This window comes from Zalophus californianus, chromosome 8, assembly GCF_009762305.2.
Source record: "Zalophus californianus isolate mZalCal1 chromosome 8, mZalCal1.pri.v2, whole genome shotgun sequence".
In the NCBI taxonomy this organism is placed as follows: Eukaryota; Metazoa; Chordata; class Mammalia; order Carnivora; family Otariidae; genus Zalophus; species Zalophus californianus.
The window spans coordinates 109,528,153-109,542,746 of record NC_045602.1 but is presented as its reverse complement, the minus strand read 5'-3'; positions in this window follow the sequence as shown (position 1 = coordinate 109,542,746).

Below are 14,594 nucleotides of genomic sequence, written 5' to 3'. Positions count from 1 at the left end.
AATTCATTCTTCAAATCAATCAGTGTGATGAGAGTAAAGCTGTCTCAAATTAAATTTCACCTCCCATTCCTGCCCCTGCCTGGGGAAAGTATTGCTCTCTTCCTTTCTTCTCTGCCCCCAGTGGCTGCTTCAAAGGCACCGTCCTGACAGACGGAGTCCAAGGAGAGCTGTGAATTACTCGATGTGTGTTTCCTGTGTCTTTCCACTTTTTCTTGTGCAGAAGGAGTTACCCTCTTGTCTTTGAATCCCTGTGGTGGCCTTACAAAGAGATTCAAGTAAACACATGTCCTTAGTGGACCGATTTTAGTCTCATAATTACCTTTTGGGCAAGAAACAGATCCTTTTAGCTGAGCAACTAGTCTGAACGATAATTAAAGTTGACATCAAGCATTTGAACAGAAATACAGCCTAATACAAAAGGGCAAAAATTTTTCAGAGAGATTCAGTGGAAGGTTAAACTCACTGACCTAATGGTGATAAGTGGCAGTGAGATGCTAGACTGTGGGACGGGAGGACAGAGAACCACGCTCCAGGACAGGCGCGTCCTTCACCGAGCTGGCCAGGAGCAATAGTCAAGTCCAACGAAGGTGCATCGCCTTGCACGGTCCTGGGAGGGACCGTTGGACAGTGCTCCCTCTGGGACCTTGAGAGGGTGCGCATTCTTTTGCCTTTTGGATAATTTTTCATAACAGCTTTAAGCAAGTCCTTATCCCTTTACTGTAAAATAAGGGGTTATAATTGTTGTAGGATGAAATCTGTAGTTAGGATGCTAATGATACTAAGTGACAATTAACTAGCCTCTGAGCTCAGACTCTGAAGGAGTGGGGTCTCCTTTAATCCAAAAACCCAGGCCCCGGGTGGGAATTTGTGGGATTTTTTACGGGGCGGAGAGCATCCAATCTTGGCCTCCCTGGGGGCAGGGACATGAGGCCTCTGCCTGTCTCTGAACCTTCAGCTGCCTAGAGCCCACTTCGCTGCCCTGGGTGAGGACTAATGACTTGCAGCTCAGAGGATGAACAGGCTGACTCATCAGGGGCTGGCCCGTGGTCCCCCGCTCCCAGCCAACTCCGGCCAGCTCTGGGCGTTCAGTGTCTGTGCCCCCTACCCTGAGGCTATCCATTCCTTCCTGCCTTGTTCTTATTCCTTTCCCTTATCCCCTTTCCTCTCCCGTCTCCCTCCCCTTCTCCCCCAAGCCTTTCCCATTTGGTCATATCCCCCTCTTGGTCAGGATGAAGCACAAACCCCTCCCCATGGTCTCCGTACTTGCTGTTTCCTCGGCTGAGACATCATTCCCTCTGATGTCTCTGGGCTGATTCCTATTCTCTATCGGATCTCTGCTCTGTGTGATTTTTCGGACCCAACCACAGGCCATTACCCAGGCTTACCTGGCTGGCCTCCTTGCACCCGCCTGGAGGTGGGGGGTGGTCTCTGAGGAGTGCTGTAGTCAGGGTCTCAGGCACCCCCACCCCCCAAGTCAGCCATGCTCTGTCATATGTTTGCATTCCTAGCGCAGGCGCCTTGGTTCCTGAGTCTGGGCCTTGGGCAGACCTTCTTCGGGAGCCTTGCTGAGCCTCCTCGGGGGAAGGAGGGGAAGCCCTGAAGACACAGTCCCCACTCTCAGTCTCCAGTACTTTCCCTCCCCTTCTCCTCCCCTCTCCAGGGCCCATGACAAAGCTTGTGCTGGAGCCTTCTGTTCAGGGCTCTCCCCACCTCTGTGCTGATCCACCTGACGCTCAACCAGCATCCAGTCCAGGAGGGAAAGGAACGTGCGGACTCAGAGCTTTCTCGGGTTTAAGGCTCTCACACCATCGCCTTCACTCTCATTATGGCTTTGGCTTTCACAGGCTTCTCTGAGAGCTGGCAGCTCAGCCTGATGTCCCCCAGCTCAGCTGAGCCCCTGACATATTGGGGGGCTGCCTTTGTTGTGGCCCTGGAAGAGATCCCAGGGTGACCCAGTCCAGCCTTTCACACTCTCGCCAAGCTGCTGCCACGGGGCCTGCTTTCCATTCCGTGAGCACCTCGGGTACCCTCTGCCACAGGGCCTTTGCCCAGAGTGCACTTGCTGCCACCCCTTCCCGGTCTGTTTAATCCCTCTCATATTCCAGACCTCAGCTCACATGCTACCCTGCAGGGAAGCTTTCCTGATTCTTCTATCACGTGACTCACAGAACCCTGTTTCTTTCCTTCTCTGCGTTCACCTTGGTTTCTAATTGCAGACTTATCTGTGAGGTGTCAGTGTTCTCTGGGGCAGCTGGGAGAGAGAGATGCTGAACACTGTTAGATCCCTGAGCCTGGCACAGTCCTCATCTCCCAGTTCAACTGACTAGTTTCCGTAAGTACTTGTTGAATGAATGAATGAATGAATGAATGTTCAGTATTATTCTTTCAAAGCACAAGTTCAAACCCAAATCCCATAAGTTAAGCTTAACCAAGGAATGCTAAGAACAAAACCACATGACACAAGAAATTAAGGTGATTTACCAATAGTCAAGATTGCTTTGATAGTGTGAGAACCAGGGCTTGGGGCAGGATTTCTAATCAGTTATTCAAGCATGGCCATGATCATGGAGGACACACGATAGAGTCACAGCAAGTCTGCACAACAAGGCCAACAAGGCCAGATGACTAGGAAGGGCAGTTCCAGCTCCTCAACCCCTCCTGAGGTGGCTTTGGGCACCTCACCTCACTTCCCATGCCACCATCTTCCCAACTGGATTCTTCAAAGGACCGTTCTGAAGAGCAAGCAAAATCTACGTTTAAGGCATCACTACAGCCATCGTCACTCAGTAGAAGAAGGTGAGAGTGAATTCAGGTTGACCTTCAGACCTGAGGATCCACAAGAAGAAACAGGAAGAAGGTGACCGCACGAACCCTACCAAATCCATCAAAGGAAGAGGTGAAGATTCCCTCATACCCAAGGGTTCTTGTAACAACATGACACAAGATGGCTCCTTTGAGTTTCCAACCAAATCAACTACTTGTTTGGAGTTCACATCAAGCCAGCCCCAGACGTCTATAAATAATACCCAGAGCTCAATTATTGTCTTTTCCCTTCTTGATACCCGTAGTTTGCCAAGGAATCTCTCCTGTGCCAGTAAGCCCTGTGACTTGGCCCCTACTTGTCAATTCCCAGCTGTGATATTCAGCATGATCGTCCTTTGCCTAAGAAGAGGCAGGTGGAAGCCAGGTCCTCATTCTGGCCCGAAGGGCACTGGCCCCAAGGGCAAAGTATCTGGAAAGGTTAGAATCAATGCAAATTAAGAGTGTGTACCTCTGTGTGTGTGTGTGTGTGTGTGTGTGTGTGTGTTAGTGTGCCTCCGTGTGTGCCCCTTTGGGTTAGAGTTTGTTTTTTAAAAAGAATCTGGGAAAGCGACCAAGAACTCTATATTAAAAAAAAAAAACACAACCTTTTCCTAAAGGGGCACCTCCAACCTAGTTCTCACAGCACAGGGAAATGATGCTGATTTTATCCTCTGATGAGCAAGGCATAAAAAAATGCCACCTCCTCATCTACTTTCATGGTTGTGGGATTTCCAGTGGAGGAATTTGCTCCCTTTCTCTGCCCCTCTTGGTGTAATGGAAACTACCTTAACTTTTCTCTGATGTCCTTGAATCACCACCTTCCCTGATGCAGATGCATGGGTTTTACAAATAAAATGGGAGTGGGGGGTGGGGTGGAGAGGTGGTCAAGGCCTTGGCCCAAGAAAACTTAGCCTGAAATGCAGAGGTTGGTAGGGGAAGGAGGGGCCATTGCTGAAAGCTCTACCAGTCACAAGACACTTGACCCTGGGACTGACCAGGGTCAGGGCACTGATGCCAAATCTCAAGGGAAGAAAGCAGTGTAGTGACAAAGCAAATGCCCAGAGCAGAGTCAGGAGCGCAAGTATCAGGCCTGAAGAGGGAAGGGATTGCAAGCACCAGGCAAGGTCAAGGTGGTTGGTTTTGTTTGGCTCCAGAGGCTGAGAGTGTGAAAATGAATAAAGGGAAACCTGACTAAAGTGGACTCGGGGTGCTCGATGGGGATGTAGGGGGAACTATAGCACTCAGTGCCAGTTACAGGAAGAACTGTGAATTACAGATCCCAGCAGAAGACCTTCAACAGGAAGGAATCATCAATGACAGGCCCCAACAGGAAAAGATGGGCAGTGCAGCCCCTACAGGAAATTGACCACCCCCGCAACTCAGCCAATGATAACTCTTGCTTTCTCTCCAACGGAGGGACCATTGTTCAAAACACCCCCTCCCAACTTCTTCCTTCTTCTCCATAAAGTAATGTTCTTCTCCTTTGTTTGTCAGACTTACCTATGGTTTTGCTCTAGCTTGCTTGTCCCAGATTGCAATTCTCTGCTGTTCCCAAATAACTCCATCTTTTGCTCGTAAAATAACTGACCATTTTCTTAAGGTTAACAAGAGAGAAGCCCAGAGGTGGGAGCTCTGAGTGGGGAGGCTCACAGGGGCCGGACCAGGGGAGAAGTCTGGGGTCTGAGCAGTGCCAAAGCCATTCCGGCCACATGTGACCTGCAGTGGAGGTTCAAAGCAAGCATTTATTCAATTTCAATCCGTAAATCAAGGGGTTGTTTTCAGGCTGCAGGGCGGGGTACCCAGCTGTGCCCCAGAGTTGGGAGGGAGCTGCTCCAAGCCTGGGGTTTCTGAGAAGACCCCGGGGCCCCCCTGAGGGTCAGTTTAGGTGGACTAGTCTGTTCAACAAAGCCTTGCACCCTCCCCAGCTCAGTGCTTTGGCCAGGACACTCAGCGAACAGCTTCCCTTGAAGGCATGCTGACACCATCACTCTCACAACGTTCCTCCCCCTTTCCTATTGTTCTCTGCAGATTACCACAAATGAAAGATGCTTATAGATTCTAGTTAAAGGACGGTAGGTTAACTTGCTGGGTTGTTTTGGGTTTTTTTAGCTGTATAAATTCACCCTGCTCTAGGTGAATTTCATAGGAGGAATACTGTTGTCTTAGCATCAGACTTAATAAAACGGCTTAAAACTTTTTACAAGATTAATATTAATTATTTGTGTCTACTTCTAGCCCTCAAACTAGAGAGGATCATCTGAACCATTCATCCTTTGGCTTTTAGGAGCACAAAGCACTACATTCTCCAAGCCTGGCATTGAGAACGTGTCTTATGTGGTACCAGGTGTGTAAAACTGCGTGCGTGTGATGGTGTGTGTCTGCGTGTGCACGTGTGTGTGTGTATAACATCAATATATAGCTCTCTCTGGGGTTTGAAGTGATTTTCATTTTCTATTTCACATTTTTTCTTCACTCTTAATTGCTTTGCAGTAAGTATTAATTTTGTCATCAGGAAAGAAAACCATAAAGCTATGTCCGTTTGGGAAAAAAATAGACGTCGGTTTCCTGGCCAACAAAGTTATTCTTTATTTTCTGAGAGTTGTGTCTAGAGACAGCTGAAATTTCACGTCACCAGGCAGAAGTCTGAGATCCTCCAGCTTGAGGCAGCTTCCGCAGCCCTGCCCCCGTTCCAGGGTTTTCCCTGTTTCTCTGGCCTGGGTCAGTGGTCTCTCTTCCCTCCGGCCCCATCCCTCCCACTCTCCCACCCCCTCTGCAAGATATCATGGGCATTTTGTAATTTCTAACAACATGCCTCTCCTTGGGTTTGGGATGTCACCAAGGAAGAAGATGACCCTGAAGCCACCGGGCCTAGCTCATAAACAAAGGAATAGCAAGATTACATTATTCAGCCATTCGGATTTCGTGCCCACCAGATGGACAGCAGCTGTCTAGCCCTCAGTCTTTTTTATCCTGTTTTACAGGAACCGATCCTGCTTATCATTTTACCAGGAAAAAAAAAATTACCTCCCTGAGTTAAACTTGAAATTGAGTTTTTTTTTTTTTTCTGAGAAAATAAAAACAACCGCCACCTTTTTTGCCGTTTTTTTTTTTTTTTCTGAGTATAGCTAGCTGGTTCTTTTGATATTTTACATCCGCTTTTTCCTTCTGGTTTGTACCCTTAGCTCAGTGCTTCTCCAACCTTGAAGTGCACAGGAACCGCCTAAGGATCTTTTAAGAAAGCAGATTCTGATTCGGAAGGTCCAAGGTGGCGGCTGAGACTCTCTCTGTCTAACGAGGACCCAGGCGAGGCCAGCTGCTGGTGCAGAGGTGACCCTGGGAGAAGCGAGCCTGGGGCCACACCCAGGCACGTGGACGGTAACAAGAGGGATCACATTACACTCAGATCCTCTATTTTTTTTACACCCTGTTAGGTCTTGCAGCTCTATAGCTAGCCAGCTCTAAATGAAGCAGTTAACTAATGCATCCTGTTATTTTCATAATATTGGGTAAATTAAAAAGCAAACCTGAAGCGGCAGGGTTACCCAACATCTCATCCTGTGACCCGAAACTGGGTTTGCCTTTTGGTGGGTGTCGAGCCGAAAAACACAACCAAGCCAAAAAATAAGAAAAGAGAGGGTTTTACCGGCAACAAATAAAGAAGAATACCGGGAAACTTTCCCAAAGCAGTGCTGGACAAGTTTTCAGCTAAGGATGCGCGTGTATTTGTGAAGGGGCTTGTGCAGTGGGGAATGTGGCATGGAATTGGGGCAAAGGGTCCACTTCAGTCCTCTGGCTCCAGATGGTCTGGTTTCAGTATTCAAGGGGGTTTAGATCCTATAAAGATAACTCAATGGGTATCAGGTCAGTCTTCAATTTTGAATCAGCACTGGAAGTTTTATGGTCCCTGATATGATTAGATTACCTGCTGGCCTGATAGGAGCTGTTTGTTCTTACGTTCTTTCACAAGATGGCCGGGAACTTTGCTCAAATCAAGAAAACTCTGCCTGTCTTTTTCAGGGATCTCTCACTCTTTCTGCCAACAGTTCCCATCCCCTGCCACCCCCATTGCCCAGTCTCTGGTCATTCTTGACATGTATTTCCCTGGGTGTAACTCTCCCAGTATCTACTTGGGGCCACATGCCTGCCACATCTGAAGAGCCTAGTGTGGTCATTTACAGAGCTTTCTTTGGAGGCCCCGTCACTGGATCAAATTCAAGTGTTAAACTTACGGGCTGTGTGACCCTGAGCACATCGCTCAGTTTCCTGAGCCTTAGCTTGTTCATGAGCCAAAGGAGGAGAAGGAAACGGACCCTACATGATGACTGGCTGTGTAAAAAAGAGAGAGAGAGAAACAAGCCTAAAATGGAGTCACTTACCCCTCCCCGCCCACAACAGCAAACCAAGACTTAATTACAGTTTCAACGTATTCCAGGAACGTGACCTTTTAAGTCCATGGGAAATTTCCTGACCAGCACTAGTGAGGTCATCTGCTTGATTAGCAACCCTGCAGGTCCCTTTCCCCCAAAAGGAGATGTCCTGGCCTGAGACAATCCTTTCTTTTCTTTTGCTACTAATTTCCTTGCCCTACCCTCTTTCTTACAAAAGCCTTTCATTTCGTACAACTCCTTGGATTGTCTCTCTACTTGCTAGATGGGATGCTGCCCGATTCATGAATCGCTTAATAAAGCCAATTAGATCTCCAAATGTACTCAGTTGAATTTTGTTTTATAACAGCCGTGATATTACAGTGAGATTCTGGCTCATGCAGACTGCTCCATAAATGACAGCTATTAATGCTAATAAGTCTTGTGGCCCTGCCTTCTTTCTGAAGTCTTAGGCCAGCATGTGGTCACTGATGACCCTGTAGCTTCCTTTAGGAAAATTCTGGGCCCTGAAACCCCTTTTATCTCTGTCATGTCCTCACTGCATTATCCCCACCAACCCTGACTTGATGTTCACATGTGTCTATGGGTCTGAGCTTGTGCCACTAGGAGAAAGTAGATAGAACACTCACATTCAGACTCTTGAGTCCGTTCATTTGTACCCAATTAGCAACCACAACTCTTAACTACTTAAAATGGAAACAAAAACAATAGCTATTCCTAAGGATGGCATATTGGTGTGGCTATCCAGTAACTTGGGACAGTGCAGAGCTGGATTTCTTTTTATTGGCACATGAAGATAATTATTACTTATTCATTGACAATTCATTTACAATATCCATTTTAATTGGATGATCTGAATACCTTGAGGCAAGGGATTGCAAATGCCTTTCAGCAGGTATGCCAACTCTGCTTAGCTAATTGGTAATGGCTGTCCAGAGTATGGTGTTGAGAAAGATTGAGACTATTTCCCTGGGCAGGAAGGAGTGTAGTGATTAATTAGCATGGGAAGGCTGTCTCTGCTTTAAACCGCAGAGGTTTCTTTGTGAGGGGAGAGGGGTTTGGGTGTAGTAGGGACAGTTATATCCTCCCTTTCTTATCTCCCCAATTTAATCTATATTACAAAATATTGGTGGAAATTTCTACCTCCTAGATCAGTTTTGTAAACATCATGTCCCTGACCTAACTGGATTCTAAATTCAGTATAAATCTCAATAGAACAAGAACTAATTTTTACACTCACATTCAGAATCGATTGTTATTATTTATTCATTGAGCCACATAGGCCCTGCGCTGGGTGCCTTCTTGAGCCATCCTGAGAGGACGGACCTTACGGCTGCTCTTGTTTTATCTGGAGCACGTGTGAATGCAGACAGGGCTTTTCATTTTCCCTTGTCAGATGTCTCTCCAATTTTAAATATCAGAACAAATTACCTTTTCGTAAGAGCGTTTAGTAAACCTGATTTCCTTTAAATTAAAATGAAAGCTTTCAAGCTTTTAGAGTTCTCTAAGTTTCCAGAATATTTTATGGGAGCACGAGAAATGTGGCTACCTTTCTGATAATTAATTATCATAATCCCAGCATGCACATTTCCCAAGACTCTTGCAGGAGGGAGGACAGGCTAGCCCTGTGAAGGTAAACGCCCCACAAGTAAAGGCACGTGGGTGACTGCTGGTAGACACTGGGACATTGTCCCAGGGGCAAGGCTTGGCCTTGAGAACAGTTGCACGTGCTCATCACATTCATTGTCTTGTTTTGTTCAACAAATACACTCTGAGGATTAGTTTCCAACCCCCAGCAGTGGCCTTGGCTGTCTTTAACTCTGCAGGTTTATTCTTTTTCATCAGCACTGTCATCTTTGGGATTCCTAGATGTCAGCTGTCCCATTCTCTTCCCGCTGTAGTCTCCTGAGTACATCCCAGGTCTGTGAGGCTCCTATGCGAACACCTCCAGCTCTGGTCCAGTACCTCCCACCCCAGTGGATGGTTTATAACCCTTTCCCTCACCACTGCCTCCTTTGTTTTCTTAATTCCTTAAGCTAGCCTGAAACTGTTCCTTCCAGCACTTGAAGTCATCCGAAGTCGGACAGCCGTCGTGCATTGGATAGCAAGCCTGGCAGCTCTATGCCTCACTCTCCATGCGTCTGCACACCCACGCTCTGGCCTCTGCATGGGCTGTACTCTCCACCTGAAGTGCTTCCTCCCTTCCACACACTCCTCTCCTCCTAGTTAATTCTTTCTCTTTCTTCAGAAGTCAGTTCGTTGACCTGCTCAAGAAAGCCTTCTCTGACCTCTCTAAGTCAAACCTGCCTATTGCATGATCTCATAACACCTACACCTCCCCATTGTACAATTTTACATGATGGGTGATTGGAATTGTTTCCAATTTTGTTCCTAATGGAATTCCCAGCATCTACCACCTTTCCTGGCACATAGAGAGTGTGCAATAACTATCTGTTGAATGTAACCATGAAAAAAGTTTAACGAGGTCACTTGCGGCAGTCATGGAGAAGTTGACTTGGGAGGACAGTATAGATAATATTAAAATGCAGAGATTGGGCTGCGCTTCTGAAGATTGTAAGAAAGTTTATGTCTTAGAAGTAGGGTCACAAAAAAATTAAAAAAAAAAGAAGTAGGGTCATGCTTACCATCAACAAGAGCTTGCTTTTTTATTTTATTTTATTTTATTTTATTTTTTTTTGAGAGAGAGAGGGTGGGCAGAGAGAGGGAGAGAGAGAACCTTAAGCGGACTCCGTACCCTTCAGGAGGCTGAGGAAGGGCTCGATCTCACAACACTGAGATCATGACCTGAGCTGAAATCAGGAGTGGGACGCTTAACCGACTGAATCACCCAGGTGCCCCGGGAACTTGCCTTTTAAAGCAGGTAGACAGCAGCACGCTGGCAGTGATTCCTAGATGCACGCTAGGGCTCCCCAAGGGCCAAGGGCAGGCAATGAATAATCACTTGTTTCACCCATACTGGGTGCACTGCACTAACCCATGCCAGAGTTTTCACTGGGCTTTCGCTAGGTAGGCTTTGATGATTAAATAAAGGTTACTTCATTCAACTCCAGCCCCATGCCTCCCCAGAGGTCCAGCTGACCCAGAGTTCCAACCCTTTCATTACACAGGTGGGTCTTTCAGGTGACCAGCCCCCATTCTGATGCTATCAAGGAACCCTTCCTGAGTCACCTCATTAACCTAACAAAGACATGCCTATCACTCAGGAAATCCCAAGGGTTTTTGAATTTCTGTGCCAGGAATCAGAAATAAAGACCAGATATATCCTTTACTATACCACAATCACCATTTAAAACAATTGAGTGAGATAATGTTATTTTGTTCCCTTAAAATTGGGAGAATTTAGAACACTGCTGGTGGGAGATAGTAAGTTGGTAGAAACCTTTATAAGGGAAGCAACCTGGCAATACACACCAAGAGTCTTAAAATGTTTACGCTTTTCCTTAATAACTCCATGATTTGGAATCTATGATAAGGAAGCATTCAGAATTATATACAGAGATTTATCGGCAAGGGTGTTCATCACAGTGTTATTTATTATATGAAAAAAAAAAGAAAAATATTAAAGTCCAGCGATAGGAGATAGAGTGAATAAATTAGGGCATATTCACACAATGAAGTAATATGCATCTATTAAAAGTATTGCCACAGAATGATTTTACCTGCAGAGGAAAATGTTTCAGTGCATTCTGAAGTAAAAAGGACAAGATTTAACAATCTATACACACTATGGGAGTTAAAATTGTGGGTGACTACTCTTTTAATATTTTCTCGTGATTTCTACAATGATTTCATTATTTCTATAATCAGAAAAAATGTCACTGAAAACTCTCTTTAAACCACCCAGGACCTAATTGAACACAACACACACATCATAATCACGTTACTCTTTTTCATTCATTAAAGTACATCTGGCAAGACCTTTACTTGGCACCAGCAACTTGGACGTTTTAATTTAAGAGCGCAGTTTATGGCTGAGAACAATAAGGCTTCCAGTCTTTCCAAATTTCACATAAGTTTTCACAAGCTGTCTTTCTCCATAATTCATTCAGATTAAAAAAATTGTTGCCTGCTAAGATCGCTGGCAGGCTCTGAGGACTATGTGCCAGCCGATGGACGGCAGAACATGCTTTCTGCTCCCTATTCCCATCCATCCCCCTCAGCTCTGGCAGGCGGCTGAGGGTGGTTTGATGATAAGCCCCATCATTCATCGCCTGCCGTTGGCCCTTGGGGAGCCCTAGTGTGCATCTAGGAATCAGTCAGCATGCTGCTGTCTACCTGCTTTAAAAAAGGCAAGTTCCTGGGGCTCCTGGGTGGCTCGGTCAGGTAAGCGTCCCACCCTTGATTTCAGCTCAGCTCATGATCCCAAGGTCATGGAATCGAGCCTCCCAACCGGCTCCGCACGCAGCAGCATGGAGTCACCTGTTTCTCTCCCTCTGCTCCTCCCCCACTTGTGCAGGCACTCTCTCTCTTTCAAATAAATAAAATCTTTAAAAAATAAAAAGAATTAGAAAATAAACGGCAAGCTCCTGTTGATGGTAAACTTGAGCCTAATTCTAAGACATAAACTTCCTCACAACATACAAAAGCAGAGCCCTCTCTCTGCATTTTAATATTGTCTTCAGTGTCCTCCCATATCAGCCTCTCCATGACTGTGATGTGCCATAGTAACCAGAGGCATTTCCTTGGTGGCAGCCGCCCTTGGTTCCTAGCCACATTTCTGAACATGAGCTCTTCCAAACCACTCAGACTCAGGTAAGTAGGCACTCAAGGACACAACCCTGTTCTCCCAGCTTCAACCCTCTCTAAACACGTGAGCCCCCTCTCCCCTCTATGATTGAGAGCTCCTCAAAAGAGTCATTTTTCTACTGAAGTGGGAACTTCCTAAAGCTTCCCAACAGTGGAGGCATTTCCTATAGGAAGCACAAGCCCCCTGAACTGGATTGGGGTCCCCCAAAGCAGCGGGATACCATCGGTGGGTGGTGGGAGCGCTCTGCTCGGGTATGGGCAGTGAAGGAGGGCATGGTCTACTGGGAATTTCAAATGAGTATTACGAACGAGTAGAAGTTGGTCTGCTTTTTATTATCATGTGAGCTAACCATTCTAAACCATGTAATAAAATTCTTCTTTCCCCAAAAATCTTTTGTTAGACTGCATTCTAAACAATTAGGATGAGTACTGTGGAGTTTTGATAATGTATATGGAACTTCATATTAATACGTGTTTGTTATGTAGCCTTCCTAAACACGATATTCTACATAGAAGGTAATTTGAAGCTCTCCCAGTTGTAGTTAGCCCTGCCAGAAGGCCTCCTACATTCATTTTGAAAGTCAGTTTATAACCTTCCCGTGCTGTGTGTCTCCATCACCCGGCTTCCCCATATTCCTGCCCTTAACCAGTAGATTCAAAGTAACAATGGTCACACAGGGAATACAAACAAACTTAGTTAGTTCCAATTCTGTCATTTCATGTGACCGTGAGGAGTCATATTTGCGTTGAAATTGTAAAATAGTATGCCAACTTTGAAATGTACTATTTTTAATAAGTGCCAATTTCAGTTCACACATGAAATATTTTACCAAAATTCAATAACGTCTTTAAAATTGAAATGCAGTCTTTTTTTAATGATTTGTTTTTTAAAACTAAATAACAGATCAAGAAAATAATGGTTATCACTGATCAGTACTAATTATTATTGAAAATAATTTTGTTGCCCAGAGGAGAGTTTGAAAAATAATCTGTTGGGGATGTCAAGTATTCTGTGTATATAACTGCCCCCATGTCAGGGACTCATGTCCTCCTGTTTTTTTACCATTTAAACGGAAAGCCACTAGCATGCCCCCGTGCAAAGAATCAAAGAAAAAACAGGCTCTGATTTTTTATACTTAGAAAAATTGGAAATGCTGACCAAATATTCTGTGCCAGGTCATCCAAGGCAGATTAGCTTAACTGATAAGTTGAGGAGGTTAATAATGGCACAGATTTTGGAGGATAGACCTGGATGTTAAACCTATTTACTAGTGTTCTGATCTTAGACAAATCATGTAATATCGCTAAACCTCAGCTTTCTCATCTGTAAAATGGGGACTTCATTAGTGATGGTATCAGGATCAATAACACTCAGCACAGTGCCTAGCTCTATGTTCATTAACATTAGCAAACAATATCACCACCACCACTACTAGTAGTAGTAGTAGTAACTAGTAACTACTAGTAGTAACTACTACCACTACTAATAATAATAATGGGGAGAAGGGGGAAGAGGAGGAAAAGGAGAAATGCACACATAAATTTTTTTTTTTTAAATAACCAATGTCAATGAAATTAGTCTTAAGTTTCTCCCACTTAGAAAATTTTCTGTTTTCTAATCCTGGACATATACTACACCTCTAATTAATAACTACTGCAGTTTATTTAATTTGCCATTATATGATATGATTTATGAGTAATAGTGATGCTATGAAATATAATTTTCAAATCCTAATACCTCTTGGTTTCTAATATCCCATGGTTGAAAATCAGCATGTGTCTTAATGGTATTAAAGCGTCATAGAATTACAAAGTCAACTCCCTGGGCATCCCGTAGTCCCTTGTGGCAAAGATCCATCAGTGAGCTGAACTAATGCAGGGAAGCCAGAGCCCCCCTCACATACAAAGATCAGGAGATTTATCAGCCTCAGAACAGGCTATGCTACAACTTGAGCCTAATTCAAAGACATAACATTTCTCCAAAACTTGCAGAAGCCGGGCTTTTTCTCTGCATTTTAATATTATCTCCAATGTCCTCCAAAGTCAACGTGCCCACGACTGTAATAGTCTACACGCACCACGATAACCAGAGCCATTTCCTTTCCCTGGATTCCTGGCACCACTCCCATAGTCCTTCTGGGCCACTCACCCATCTTTTCTTCCTGGCCCCTCACCTCTAAAGCTTTATCAATATCTGACATCTGTTATCAAAATTCCATGCGCACAGATGTTTATACACCTATGAGCAGGGTGACCACACACTGCAGTTTGCCTGGGACAGTTCCTTCCAAGAGAGTTATTAACGGTGCCCCCTTTTTGTCTCCAAAGCAAACTTCTTTGAACAGGAAATTACATATGGACCTATCTAAGGAGGAAAGGAAATCTATGTCCTTAATTTTCATGAAGGATCGCCTATATCCCTATCCCTAAATATGCTCCAGGAAGTTAAAAAAAAAAAAAAGAATTAAGATATAAAAGAATTCTCCATCATAAAAATTTCTAAGTTGAGAAAACAAAAAGATCAAAGCAAGAGTGATAAGACTTGGTGGACCGTACAGTTCCAAAATAGGATACAGACTTCTGATCCGGGCTTTTAGCAGTTAACAAAAACTGACTGGATTTTTGAGGCAGCTTCCTGGC